Here is a 15,001-nt window from a genome sequence, read left to right on the forward strand (position 1 = left end):
CCACGGTCTTCGCGAGTTCCTTTGCTACTAGGTACTCTCGTCTAATCTCAAACGGAATCTCGGAAGCAATTGCTATCAAGGTATTTATCGGTGTGATTTTGGAGCAACCAGTGACCTTTCTTAGGGATTGGTTAATTACGGTGTTTACAGATGCGATTTTATTCTTGTTTGCTCTACTGGTGCAGGCGATGCCTGTAGTTCGTTGTTACCGCTTGTATCGATTGGCTTGAGTGGATAATAGCAAAATCGGCAGCGAATTGGTTTACTTCTCCATTTGGAGAGTGGTATTGGCTTGTGTAGAAATTAACAAGCGTTGGGGACATAATGTCTCCCTGGGGAAGACCGACCCAAGGAGACACCACGCTTTTTCTCGCTGATGTTCTCGGGGGTGATTCGTTGGCGAAGCCAAACCGAAAACACCAGCGAGATACAGTTCACTTTCGGTGATAGCCAGTGAAGTGAGAAAAAATTTGCTCACTCCAGAAGAGAAAAAAAAGTTCTTTCGCTCTCCTGCGTCTGTCTTCTCTTTTTGCCAATTCTCGTGTCTTTCCCTTCTGTGGTGCTCGCACTGTGTGGATGTCGGTCAGATGGCTGTTGATGGTAGTGATGAGAAAACTCCAAAATTTCAGGAGCAGATCAGATCATTTGCTCTCAGTCAAAGATCGGATCAGATCAGAAGAGCATAATCGTACTCCAATGCCATGCCGCTACGGGTAATGGCGTCACTAGGATCATAATGGAGCAGATCAGATCACATCGCCATAGGCCCGCCGGCAAAGAGCATATTGGATCAGATCAGAACACATCGCCATAGCGCTACGGGTAATGGCGTCACTAGGATCATAATGGAGCAGATCAGATCACATTGCCATAGGTCTACAGGTAAAGAGCATATTGGATCAGATCAGAACACATCGCCATAGCGCTACGGGTAATGGCGTCACTAGGATCATAATGGAGCAGATCAGATCACATCGCCATAGGTCTGCCGGCAAAGAGCGTATTGGATCAGATCAGAACACATCGCCATAGCGCTACGGGTAATGGCGTCACTAGGATCATAATGGAGCAGATCAGATCACATCGCCATAGGTCTGCCGGCAAAGAGCGTATTGGATCAGATCAGAACACATCGCCATAGCGCTACGGGTAATGGCGTCACTAGGATCATAATGGAGCATTTGCTCTCATATTTTCGGATCAGATCAGATCATATAATCAAGAGAGCAGATCGGATCATAAGAAGCTATTCCATCTTCTCATCACTAGTTGATGGTCTTACGGAACGGATGTCTTTGATGGCGTTGCTTGCTTCTGTCGTACGAACTTTTTTCGTTCCGCTCCCTCATGTGTCTTCGATTCGTTGCGCCTTCGGTGTTTCGAACCGTTTGATATGCTAGCCTGAAGTCTGAAAGGAGTAGTGAGAACAAAATAGGCTATTCCTAACCTCGGCTCCGGCCACGCTATAACCCCAATATATATCGTTGATATTTTGATGTGCCATTCACTTCAAAAAGTTATTTTGAAACGAACATAAAAATTAAATCTTGGTTTTGAAGACGCACAGTGAGTGACTTTTTCAAGTTGGTTGGCAAAACATTTTGGTCGAAATTTTTTCAATCGAGAAATCGTTTGCACATCATCTTGTAACTTGTCGATGCCAATGGCTGTTCGGGAACATTGCATTGGGCTATATTGGGAACATGCAATCTAAATGTCACTCAAAAGTGCAAAAAATGTGCGGGTGGATTAAACATTGATCAAATCAAGTCAAATTGATTTTGTTCCACCTTTGTTGAAACATGAGCCAGTCCCGCAGAAAGTTATGAATGTATGAAGAAACGCGCATTGCAAGTACCCACGAAGCGAGAGGCGCAATCGTTTTATGGTTTCCATCATACGCTCTCGTATGTTGTGCTTGCGCTTTTAATGTGGAGAGGTCTCAATCGCGGCACCGGGCCTGTAGCGCGAATGCGACAGAGGGCATATGAGTTGCTGCTTCTCGCTCCGATACATGGGGAGAGGGTACTAGACCTCCGCAGAGAGAAATAAGCTCACAAGCTTCTATTCATAAGGCCCCGACATCGTACGCGTGGAAGCGAGAACACAACATTTGTAAGAGCGGAAGGCTATATTTTTGGTTCACTATCGCCGAAAATGTTTGGTTGGGGACGGACACAGTTCTTCTCAGGGTTTTTCCTTTGGCGCACATTTCAATTGTCCGGTTTAGAAGGAAGGCTCTAATCCATCGCACTGCCTCTGAAGGAATCAAGTACGCTTGGAGGATTCGGAGTAGCTTGCTTATTGCGACACTGTTGTATGCATTTTTAAGGTCAATAAAAATGATACCAGTGATCTTTCTTTTGGCGTTGTTTAAGCATTAAGATTTGATTTACTAGGATGTTGGTAGCCAAAGTAGTCGCGCAGTTTCTCCGGAATCCCACGGAAGTGTTCGGGAAAAAACGGTATTTCGCCATTATCTCCAAGATGATTTTGTGCACTTTCGTGTTTGCAGGGATTATTGTGGGGAATAGCGAAACGGGTCTTAGATTTCGGACGTATTTGGGGTCTTTCCCAGGCTTGGGGATGGCCACGATCTTGATTGCCCTCAATATCTTGGGAATCCTACCCTGTGCCTACATTCTGTTGAGGTCGTTTATGGGCATCAGGGTGGTGTCGTCGTTTAATTGCCTCAGAATGGCTTGCCAACTCGCATCGGACGTTTACCTGCCAGTGGGGAAGTTTATTTTGAGAAAATCCTTAGCCATCACTTCATCAATCATTATAGGGTTCTCCTGGTGGTGACCGGGGCGTCCCTGCACCCTGTTCATCATTTTCCATAAGGCATGAGGTTTGGTTTGCAGGGTGATGTCATCCACTGCTTTCTCTAGGCTGTCATCCTTGCCTTTCTTTTTAAAAAATCTAAATCTAGCTGTTGTTTGTAGATTTATGTGGTTCAGCAAAGTCTTACGTCTGTTGTATTGTCGCCGGGCTTAATTTTTTCCTCCCAAGCCCGGTTCGTCTCATCGTTCCACCAGGCTTTGGCCACATTGTTGGAGGTACGACTGTTTTTAATGGTCTTTATTTCATTTGTCTTCGACATATACCACCAGCATAACTTGAGTATTTCCACTCCCTGTGACGTACAAACATGGGTCTGCTACTCCAGTTTTGAACCCATTTTTCATCAAAACTTCATCTAAACGACGATTCCAGCATCGAGCGGACTGACGTAGTCCATAGATGCTGCGTTGAAGACGACAAACTAAATGTTCTTTTCCCGGAACGACGAATCCCGGCGGCTGCCGCATATACACTTCCTCGTCCAGATTGCCGTAAAGGTACGCCGTCTTTACATCTAGATGTCGAACCTGCATATTGTTCTTTGCCACTACCGTGAGAAACATGCGAAACGTAGTTTGACTTGTTACAGGGGAGAACACTTCATCCACGTCGACTCCAGATCTCTGTGCATAGCTTTACGCTACCAGTCTGGCTTTAAATTTGATTACTTGATTTTTCTCGTTACGTTTCTCTTTGAAGACCCACTTTGAACCGATGGCTTTTTGTCCTTTTGGTAACGGTACCAGTGTCCAAGTATCATTGTGTCGATGAGACGACAGCTCTTCCAACATGGCTTCACGCCACGCGTGGTCCTTTAAAGCATCATGATGATCTATGGGGCCTTCAACTGCACACGCTGCGTGTTCTACAGCATAACCAAGACTAAATTGTTTTAGATGTGTAAGCAGTTTTCCCTGATTTATTCTTCCTGATCGACGAGGGTTCATGTTGGTATCTTCTTCGTGAAACGAACCGAGTGGCCAGGCAGAATGGCTTCTTCGGTTTTTCATAAACTTTAACCGTTGAGAACGAAGAAGACTTTCAAACGGCGGAGAAACGGACTGACGACGTGAGGACCTGTAGATAAAAGTCGACAAATTTCGGATTCTACTGTTCCCTGGCACTTCCAGGTCAAAACTGCGGGCCTTTATTATAATGTTTTGGTTCCTTATATACTATTTTGCTAACCCCGCTGGCCCGATACCCTTCATCAATCTCCCGTTGATCAACCCTCCCGGCTTCGCCCTAACATAACCGATGTGCACAACCGGCCACCGCAGCGCTTCCCACGTTTCGAAAGGAAACCAGCTACTGCAGCGTTTCCATCATTTTTTTTGCATTGATCGCCAATCAAACATGTTGCGACAGGAATTATCTTGTCCAGTTGGATTCTTAGCCCAAGCGACGTACTCATGATGTAACCCGAATCGACGCTGTCGGGGTTCCGTGCATGCGGCGCATACATTCGCGCCTCTTGGAACATTTCATAGTCAGGCGGTGTCGTAGCGGCTGCGTTTTGTTGACGCGTGGTCTGGCTTTGTTTTGACGCGTCGTTGATGAAACGCGTCGTGACCTGCATTCTCCTGTCCATTCAGAATCTTGGTCAAAGCGATGCGCGCAGGATGTAACCTGACTCGGTGCATTCTTTAACTCGGGCGGCCGCTTGGCAGGTGCGACCTACGGGGTTTTGCTGACGGTGGTGGTTTGGCTTTCATGGTGGCGATTAGGCGCTTCATACGACCGTTACTGTCTTCGCTGCGTGGGCGCGGGTGAAGGTGGCGGTTGGCGGATTCCGAGTCTTGCGTTGTGTTGGCTGAACGCTGCTCATGGGTACGGCTTGCGTTGGTGCAGGTAGAGATGGCGATTGCAGGCTCCGGCGGGAAGGGTTAGGGGAAGGCAGGGTGGTGGACCAGCTGGGTCGCTTCATTCGTTATTTTCTACTTCCTAGTGCTCTTCAGCGGAATCATCAACACTTTCTTCCTTCTTTTCTGTGAAGGGTATCACTTCGATATCTACTGTATTTTCTTTGATTCCGTTTTCCTTTTTCTCCTGTTTTGTATGAACTTGCCCTTCAATCGATGCTGTTTCGTTTTCTAACTCGATTAATCGGGCATCGGGTAGGCTTTCTGATCCATTGCATAGCCAACGAACGTCAGTTTCCGAGCTTTGCTATCCAGCTTCTTCCTTTTACTTTCTGGTACATGGGCATAGGCATTAGTTCCGAAAACTCGCAAGTGGCTGAGATCAGGCTTTCTTCCCTACCATAGTTCAAATGGAGTTTTGGGGATGGATCAGGACGGTAACCTATTCGGTATGTATGTGGCTGTCTGTTGTGTATATTACTTAAAAAACTTTATTTCTTTTCAATACTTCATGTGAGGGATTACAGAACGGTCTACTTGCAATGCTAGTACAAGCGAGAGTAACTGTTGTGTCAACTGTCACTCCACTAAACGTCAACTGTCAATGGACGAAATGTCATTGCGTCAAATCCAATACATAACACTCCTCCCTTCTTAAAGATGTCCTACGGTGAGTAACGAGAAGGCGGGTGTCGTTGTCGAGACGATCGACGTACGATCGGCTGGTCATCGTTGGCTCGGGCCGGACTTCCGGTCGGTGTGTCGTACGATGAGTCGGGTGATGATGACTCTGATGAAACAGACACAGTTCGGGGAGAGATGACCAATGGTGTCTGTGACGGTTCGGTTGACCCGTAGTAGTGCCTGCGACGAGTAAGCACATCTCTGGCATGTGGAGGTCCAGGCTCACTAGGTAGGTCGGCTGTTCTGTTGTCCAGGGCAGGTCGCATCTGGTCGACATGACGCTTCATCTCGATGTCATCACGCTCGATGAGGTAGTGTAAGTCGCCTAGCCGGGTGACGACTGTTCCTCGAATCCACTTGTCCATTCTCGGATTACCAGAAAGACAATAAACGAGTTGTCCTGGCTCGAATGTGCGGTACGTTGGATCGAAGGTTATTCCTTGCTTCTCCGATGCTCTGGTCTGGACGGTTTGCGGACGGAGTAGGTCGAGACGTGACCGAATGTTTCGTCCTAAGAACAGTTTAGCTGGGGGCTCGCCGGTTTCACTATGCGGTACTTTGCGGTACTGAAGAAGGAATTCGTTCAGATTAGCTTGAAGTGTAGAGCTTGTAGAATTCATTGCGCTCTGCTTGCCCATTGGTAGCTGGATGGTACGGCGCGGAGCGTTTGTGGAACTTAACACCACTTCGTTGCAGGAATGAAGTAAAGTCCTCCGCAGTGAATTGCGTTCCGTTGTCGGTCACAACTGTCAGTGGCGCTCCGTAGGATGCGAATAGTTCATCCAGGATGTCGATGGTTGCTGCCGTTGTGGTTGAGCGAGTCACTTTCACCTCAAGCCACTTGCTGTATGCATCGACGATGACTAGTAGCATTGCACCGGCAACGGGTCCAGCGTAATCTATATGCACACGCTCCAAGGGGTTGGACGGATACTCCCAATGGTGTTTGTTGAACTTAGGAGGTGCTGATGCTGTCTGTACACATTCGTGGCATGCTTTGGCTAGCTTCTCGATGTCATTGTCTATCCCTGGCCAGTAGACGTACGATCGTGCAAGGGATTTCATCTTGACTACGCCAATGTGCGTGGAATGCAGGTCTTTGAGGATTGCAGGGCGGTAGATCTCAGGAACGACGACGCGATGTTCGAACAGCAAGCATTTTGCGACCGTCGTGTACTTTGCTTCTGGTGATTTGTACCCTGCTTGTATTAGGTTTCTTCCCATTTCTAGGTCGTTGAAGATCTTTCCTAAGTGGTTATCTTTTCGCGTTTCACGTGCGATTTGCTCGGCTCTGATGGGCAGTTGTTGGATTTGGTTGAGCACAAAATCCTCGAACTCATCTATATCGTCATTTCCTCCCCTGCAAAGAGAGAGATGGTTCACCTCGGACTGTGTAGAACGGCTGGGTATGCGCGAACAGTAATCGGCGTTTTTATTTTCGTTGGTCGATCGATATACCACAAGTTAAGTGTATCCGCTCGGGAAAGTGTAAAAAAAACAAGAAACTTGTTTTTTGTTCTTTTCCTTTATTTAATACACAATTGAGTATACAGTTCTTACGCTTCTAATCAATCACTGTTCTTCTCGTGAAGATCGGGACCGTGCGACTGATCGGTGTCTTCGTCGATGCTGGTAGTCTGCGATGACGGCTGGTGTCGGGGTTGAACTGCAACTGATTTGATTCGTTGCTGCGAAGACCTTTTATACTGTTAATTGCTGCTATCAGTTATGCTCATGAGGTGATCATGTATTCGGTGCACGTGGTGACTGCATGGCGTCATAATCGGGGCACGCTGCTGCTGCATGGACGTCATAAGCGATTAGCTCCAAATTTGGGGTGCGCGTTTCTGTCATTAGTTGCGTTTAATGGTTTTGTTTACTTCATCGGTTGTTTACTTCATCGGTTGTTTACTTCATCGGCGATTGCGTGATCGTTTAATTGTTTTCGTGCTCAAAAAATATAATCAAGGGTCGCGGCTTGGATTTTAATTAAATTTACTTGTTATCACATCGTGGTGTGCTAACTCACATCGAAATTAAAGTGCGCGAGGTAATCCGCGTAGTTGGCCATGCGACTTATACACAGTGTTGGGAACGACTTTTCGGGATGCAGGATTTGCGTCAACGGTTTGTGATCCGTAACGAGCGTAAACTTCCGTGCGTAAAGGTAGTTGAAGAACTTTTTGACGGCCCATACAATCGCTAGCGCTTCTTTGTCGATCACCGGATAGCGTTGTTCCGTAGGTGACATGGTACAGCTTGCGTACGCTATGGGTCGTTCTGTCCCGTTGTTCAGTCGATGCGAGAGTACTGCTCCGAGGCCTGTCTTGCTAGCGTCCGTTGCTAGTATCAGTGGTAGTGTCGGGTCGTACTGGATAAGCACTTGTGGAGAGATCAAGATGTTTTTTATATCTCGAAAAGCTTCGTCAGCTTCGGCTGTCCATTCAAATTGCTCTGCAGACATAATACTGCGTAACGGTTTTGCTCTTGTAGACAAATCGGGTATGAACGCTGAATAGTATGTGGCTTTTCCTAGAAATTGCTGCAGTTCTTCAGGGTTAGATGGTCTTGGTACGTCTCGAATCGCTTCAATATGTTTTGTAGACTTGTGTAGTCCTTCGCGATCGATGCGGTGTCCTAAGCATTTGAGTGACGAGGTAGCAAAAACACATTTCGAACGATTGAGCTTCAAGCCACTTTGCTGGATTCTACTCAAAATGCGCGTCAGAGCTTGTAGCAGTTCTTCAAAATCTTTGGCAAATACGATGATGTCGTCGTAGAAGCTAACAACATTCGTAAGTCCTAGAAGAATTTCCTCCATTCGACGTTGCCAGATCGCGGGTATGTTGGCGGCTCCGTATACTGCTCTGGTCGGTCGTATCAGCCCGTGTGTTGTCGTGTTCAAGGTTAACACTTGACGGAACTGTTCGTCAATGGGAAGATGAGTGTAGGCATCGGTAACATCTAAATGACAGAAAAGAGTTGCCCCTTTCATGTTGTTGAAGATGTTTTCAGTCCGTGGAATGGGATGTTCATCTACAATCATCATCGGGTTTACCGTCGGTTTGTAGTTTCCCGTGATTCTCAATTTGCCATTCTTCTTGACAATCACGTGCGTCGGTGATGCCCACTCCGAATACTCGACCTTCTCAAAAAACCCGGATCGAATTTTGTTTTCAATCTCCTCTGCATATCTATCTCGTAACGCGAGAGGAATGTCGCGAGCTTTGGCGAACACGGGGGTGGCATTTTCCTTCAGGTGGACTTTTGCCGGGGGACCTGTCAACTTGCCAGGAGATTCGCTGAAGACATTAGCAAAGCTATCCAGTAGCCGATCAAGCTGTGTTAGATGGTTGGGAGTCAAAGCGGTATTAGCTACAGAGTGAATCGGTGTACGTGTGGAGAACAAACTGTTTAGATCGATCTGGTCCGTGAAGTGTGCGATCCATTCTCGTCCCAGAAGTGAATCGTGTACTCCGGAAACTACATATAGTTGTTCTTTACGTGTTGCCGTTCCTATGGTTACATTTACCTTCATGCGACCAAGACAGTGGAGGCGGTGTCCGGTATAGCTAGAAAACTGCTTGTCGCTTCGCTGCAAGATAAACTTTGGAATGATAGCTTGGAGAGTGGATTGCGAAACAATCGCACAGGGTGCGCCGGTATCTAGCTCCATCTGTAGTGATTTACCATCTATTTTCACATCAATCATTTTCTTCTCGTTGCTCGGAACGTTATGGATGTGATTAAGCCGTTGTATTTGGTCTAGGGAGGCTTGCGAGGGCCTTAGATCACGGTTAGGAACGTTATGGCTAGGCTTACCTGATTTGCAGACTTTCGCGATGTGGCCTTTCTTGTGACAAACGTTACATTTGGCGTTCTGGAAACGACATTCGCTTCTGAGGTGGTTTCCTCCACAACCGTTACATATAGTGCGCTGGCTACCTGAAGTGTTGTGCTGCTGTTTGTTTGTCGTTACTTGGCGCTTCGCTGGTCTCTTCTGTGTCGGCTTTTCATAACCTAGTTTGTTCGCTGTCTCGGAAACTTGTGCTGTCGTCTTGATGTCGCGAGCGATATTTCGGGTGGCTTCTAAAGCAAGAGCTATGTCGAGGGCTTCTTTGAATGTGGATGGGTTTTTGCGATTACCTCATCGCAGATGTCACGCTCAGTCAACCCATGTAGCATTTGCTCGACTAGCATTCGATCCAAAAAATCGCCGTATTCACAGTGGGCAGAACCCTGTCTTAGCCGGAGAACAAATTGTCCAATTGATTCGCCTCGTTGCTGAACGATGGTGCGGAATTGCACACTTTGCACGTATTTGTTCTTTGCTTCGTCCCAATGCGCGACCAGCGATTGCTTTAACTCAGTGTATTCCATGTCCTGCGGCTCTCTAGGTGCGATCAAATACTTCAAAGAGTTATTTAGCTCCGTTCCCATGTGGACACGAGCATAATCCGCGTACTGCGCTTCCGGGATTCCACTTAGCTTGAGCGCCCACTCGAACCGCTTAAAGTAGTCGGCGACGGATGTTCCCTCAGTGGCACGGTATTCGGGCATAGCGAATGGCGGTGCTTTCGGTTGCGACGCTGAGTTTTCACCAGCACTTCGTTGCTCAGCATTTACTTGTTGGAGGGCGGGTCCCATGGATTCCCTCAATACTTGGATGAGCATTCCAGAGAGTGCCTGCACCAGCTCCTTATTCTCGTTGTTCATCGTTTTCGTGTTTTAACGTGCACCGCAAGTAAACTCGATGTCTGGAGATTTTTCCACGTGCCTTCGCTAACCTCACTTTTTTTATCGGGATGTAGGTGTGCTCGTGTGTGATGTATCGCGTGTTGCTGCAGCCTCGTTTGCTCGTACACCGATGTATCGTACACGCCAATGGAACTTTTTTCAGCACTATCGAACTTCTGACACCAAAATGTTGTGTATATTACTTAAAAAACTTTATTTCTTTTCAATACTTCATGTGAGGGATTACAGAACGGTCTACTTGCAATGCTAGTACAAGCGAGAATGACTGTTGTGTCAACTGTCACTGCACTAAACGTCAACTGTCAATGGACGAAATGTCATTGCCTCAAATCCAATACATAACACTGTCAAAATTGCCTCTCCCCAAAATCGTTTCTCCATTCCCGCATCAACCAGCATACATGTGGCCATTTCTGTCAGGGACCGATTTTTGGGTTCTGCCACGCCATTCTGCTGAGGAGAGTAAGGGGTAGTGAACTGTGGTTGTATTCCTTGCTTCTTGTAAAAATCTAGCAGTTCATTATTGTTGAATTCTCCTCCTCCATCTGATCTCACTACCTGTGGCTTGCGACCGAATATGTTTTCGACCCACCGTACATAGTCCTTCAGTTTATCCACAGCTTCTGATTTCTGTTTCAACAGATAAGTTGTTGTGAACCGCGTGAAATCGTCTATGATGACCATAAAGTATTTGTTTCCACTTGGTGTGATGTTCTTCATGGGTCCACAAATATCTGTGTGAACGATATCGAGTACCTGCGTCGACTTTCGTTGGATAACATGACGAAACGGCAATCAAGCCGACTTTCCTTCCATAAAACATTCGCACACCAATCGTAACCCGCAATCACTTATCCTCAATCCTGTAGCCATGTCTTCCTTCTGTAATCGTTCAGCAGCAGCCCAATCTCGATGTCCAAATCGTCTGTGCCACTGGTGCTGGCAATTTTCTTTGTGCTGTCCATGCAATGCTGCCATCGAAGTTCCGGTTACATTTAGATAATAAAGCCCGCTGTAACGTGTTCCGGTTGCGACCGCTGCATCCTCTGTGTTCACTATTCGTCATTATCAAAGAACACCTTCAGTCCCTTCATTGCCAACTTCCCGACCGATATCAGGTTTGTGGATAGCCCTGGTACAAATTTGACGTCGTTCATTTCTATCTTCATGACTTTGTCGGAATCGATTGTACCATATAACACACCATTTCCTTCGCCTTTGATTTGCGTCTTTTTACCGTCTGCCATGGTAATGAATCCACTGTCACATTTGTGCAACGATTCGAAAAATGACTGATCGTTAGTCATATGTGCACTAGTGCCACTGTCGATCAGCCAGCTACTCGTCTTTTCCTTTTGCATTACGGTAAAGGCAACACTTTGTGAATCGCTATGTGCTGCTTTAGCTTTTATCGAGCCACTGGACGATTCTTTTTCTTTTTGGCAAAAATTTTTCTGCAGTTTTGCTTGTAATGGCCTGGTTTCTTACAGTAATGGCAAGTACGTAAACCTTCGGTCGCTCCATGATCTGGCCTGCTTTCTCCAGATCGCATTGTTTTCTCTACTTTACCGTATCCGCTGCCTTTTCTTTCTTGTTGACGATTATAGTCATCAATTAGTTTGGCTTTTACCACTTCAAGGGATATGTCGTCGTCCGAACAAATATCCAGTGCCGTAACTAGACCGTCATATGAAGGCGGCAAGCTTCGCAATAGCACACAGATCTTTGTATCTTTGTCTAGTGCAGTGCCCGCGGCGTCAAGGCGATCGAACAAATCATCAAAGTTACGGATATGATCTTCTATGTTTCCGTTCACTTTAAGATTCATCGCACATAGCTTCTTTAGTAGCGAAACTCGCATCGATCTTGTTGTTTTCTGGTGAAAGTTTTTAAGGGCGAGATAGACTTCGTGGGCAAACACCGAGTTTCTCACTAATGGTAATTGGCTGTCCTCTAGCAACAATACAATTGTGGCTTTAGCCTTTCGATCAGAGGTCTTCCAAACAGGGGTGCGATCCTTTTCTATGGGGATTTCGTCCTTCACCACATCCCATAGATCCTCGCGAGCCAGTAGCATTTCTGCGCGTACGCTCAATGTTTGCCAATTACTGCCGTTCAGCTTTTCTATATTAAATTTCATATCGGCCATTTTGTTTTACACCGATGAAGACTATATTTGCCACGAACAGTAATTTTGTATTTTGGGAATAAAACAATGACTTTATTATTCTAACACGTTAAAATACAGGATACTAAGTTACAGATTAAAACTGGCGGACGGTCACGACGACGCGTCCGCTCCGCTCGAGATGCCGATCAGAAGAGATCTTCTTTTCATCTCTTCACACCGCAGGACACTTCTCCACTGACAGCCTCCTGTCAGTGGAAGTGTCAGTCGATCCATCGCTCTCTGCTAGCCGCTGGGTCGACGCGGTGCGGCTGCTAACAAGTAATAACAGAAATTCGGCTCCACCTAGCCGAATCTTTCATGAAATGAACCTTTGGGTCAGACGCCTGGGCCCATAACCTGTTGAAATATGAAAACGACTAGGTTATCTTCGACACCAAATGACTTCTTTATTTCACGAGTATAATCCGACTGTTGGCGACACCACCACGTTTGTGTCTTCTAGATCCTTCTACTTCAGTTCCACGTTGACAGATGTCACACTGAACTAAAAGTGACGTCTGTCAACGTGGAACTGAAGTAGAATGAATGACATCTAGCAAAGAGGCGAGCAGTGTTTATAATTCCACAGTCCGAGGTGGCCTCAAACCGTTTGCACGTTTCGACGACTTTTGCCAGGGACGCGTCCTGTCGGTCCAGAAGCTTGTGCTGGAGATTTTTGTCATTAATTCCAATTATTATACTATCCCGAAGCATGCGGACGGTATATTGGGTGCTGCATTGCATTTTGGACACTGGAATTCGCAGAACTGAGCTTACGTGCGTAGCTCAGTTTCAAATTCGCCGAATGATTGACCTTCTCTTTGCGCGATATTGTGAAACTTGAAAGCTTCCATCGTAGTGTTCCTCTTGGGGAGACAAATTTCATTGAACGCCGCTATCACATTTATGAGCGTGTTCACTTGTCCTGGTGCCACTTCACTCGCGTCGGCAAACCCCTCTTCATCGCTCTCGCTCGCACTGACGCCAAAAACGTTACTCGCCTGGGCTGCTTCAGGGTATAGTGTATTAAAGATTTCCATCCCCCGGGGTCCAATCGTCCACAAGAATAGAATGATGGTAGATGGCAAATGCTTGTTTCCATCTAGGCCATTCTTTGGCCAAGTTGGCACAGTCCAGTGGCTGCGGCAATCGATGACCGATTGCTGATGCCAAGCTTAACACTTTTATTTTTCTTTTTTTGTTTTTTTTAGAAGACCACTTCTGACACCATGTTTTAAATGGTCTTTATTTCATTTGTGCATCCGATGTTGCCCGAGTCTCGCACTTGACTGAGGAAATGCCCGCCTCTTCGCAGGTGGGAATGTCACTTTTGACATTTCCCCCTGGCCAAGGTCTATGCGTGTCAACTAGGCTGGTACCGGTACAGGCTTTGCCAGCCAAATTTGCCTCGAAAGCGGGTGATTTTGCCTCTAACGCACTTTATTTTGAAATAGCTGTCTCGCGTCTGGGTTGCCTCAAGCCGAAAAATAAAGAAAAACCAAAGTAATTGTGGTTTTGATACATTGTAAGACTCCAAGAACCATAAACATTATTATTTTGGTATACTTTAAAGCTATTCATACGTATGTCAACTAAGAAGCCTGTACTGTGTAATGTACTTGCTTGGATTAATGTATGTCACTTGACAGTTAAGATAGTGGGCTTATGCGACCGGGTTGAACACCACAATGCAGGCTTCTTAGTTGACATACGTATGCAGGCACGTACGTAACGGTGACCACTCGGTGTGTGAGGAAACGGACCACACACGTCCGTGTGAACAATGTCCAACTTGTTTTCACTTCTTTTGTTTGTTCTTCTGAATGGGGATCGGGCCATCTTCCTTTCTATACAACTCGTGCAGACATTTGTCATGTTCAGTTCTTCCAACTTCGCGTTATCGCCGAATAATGTCTTTATTACTTGTGGGTCTCGATGACCAAGCCGTCTATGCCATAAATGTAGACAATTATTTGGTGATGTTCTACTCACCAACGCATTTTCGCCGATGCACAGGTGATAAAGACTTCCGAGTTTATTTGCCACAGCTATAACTCGCCTTCCTTGTTTGATAAGACAATGATTTTCTTCGAAAATTACTCGCATGCCCTTTTTCACTAGGCAGCTCACCGATATTAAGCCACTTTCCAGTGTGGACACGTAAAGTACATCGCTAACTTTTATGGCCGATTGTTCGCCATCTGTTGTCACGCATACTAGGGTTCCAGACCCAACACCTTCAATTTTCGCCTTGCTCCCATCGGCCAGTGTGACACTACTTTCCGCACAATTCACTTTTATTTCAAAACATGTTGGATCATTAGTCATGTGCCGCGACGCACCAGTTTCCTTGTAGGCCTTTGCTTGCAGTCCAAGCCAACGGTCCGTCGTCACTCACCGTCACTTTCGCGGAATTGTGTTTTGCTTCTTGCATTGTTCTGTTAAGCAAACGACAGTTTCTTTTCATGTGGCCGGCTTTGCCACAATGAAAGCACACTACACTTGGTTTGTTCCTGTTCACTTTGTTCTTCGTCGTCACTTGAAACACTTTGCCTTCCTCCGAACTTGTTCCCGAACGTTCACGTCGTTTTTCTCCTTCAGCTAGAAGCTTGCTCTTCACCAACTCCAGGGTTAAATTATTGGTGGAAATCTGTTCCAATGCGGTAGTTAACGAGTCGAATGA

Source organism: Anopheles ziemanni, chromosome 3, assembly GCF_943734765.1.
Source record: "Anopheles ziemanni chromosome 3, idAnoZiCoDA_A2_x.2, whole genome shotgun sequence".
Classification (NCBI taxonomy): Eukaryota; Metazoa; Arthropoda; class Insecta; order Diptera; family Culicidae; genus Anopheles; species Anopheles ziemanni.